Here is a 601-nt window from a genome sequence, read left to right as displayed (position 1 = left end):
CTCCCTGCGAGCCTATGCTTGGGGGAGAATGCAAGCCTGCTTCAAGATACTTGCCATCCCTTTGTACTCCTTTCCCATGCTTTGAGGCATCTGTCCTCGCTTTTCTGATAAAAAAAACAACTACATGCAGGATTCAGCTGCTGCTGCTGTCCCTTGCAGAGGCAGCCCTGCTCAGCTGCTTAGACTCTTGTCTGAGAACTTCATTTCAGTGCACGAGGACACTTCCTTCTCAAGGCAGTAGCCCATCTTGTGTGTGGGTGGGTGGGGGTTGAGGGGGTGGGGAGGCTAAGCCAAGTCCTTGTGCTGGGACTGCCTTCTGGCTTCTAGGTCTGGGGCGGGTGCTGCAGAAAAGTGAAGTTTACTACTCCCATCCAGGAGGCGGGCGGGAAGTGCCTTCCTGAAAGGGCGATGATCCAGGGACAGTCCCTAGCGCCTGCCAACAGGAGGCCCCACCCATTCATCATACATTCATTCATTCATCTGGAGCCAGCCCCTGCCCCCCAGTCTGCTCCTGAGACAGCCCCCCAGATAGCCAGAGCCAGACTCTAGCAAACAGGGGTGTGGAAGGATGGGGGGTATGACCTTTGCGAGGCCTGGGCCT

Source organism: Ailuropoda melanoleuca, chromosome 6 (genome assembly GCF_002007445.2).
Source record: "Ailuropoda melanoleuca isolate Jingjing chromosome 6, ASM200744v2, whole genome shotgun sequence".
Classification (NCBI taxonomy): domain Eukaryota; kingdom Metazoa; phylum Chordata; class Mammalia; order Carnivora; family Ursidae; genus Ailuropoda; species Ailuropoda melanoleuca.
The sequence above is the reverse complement of the archived record's forward strand: the minus strand, read 5'-3'. Positions refer to the sequence as shown.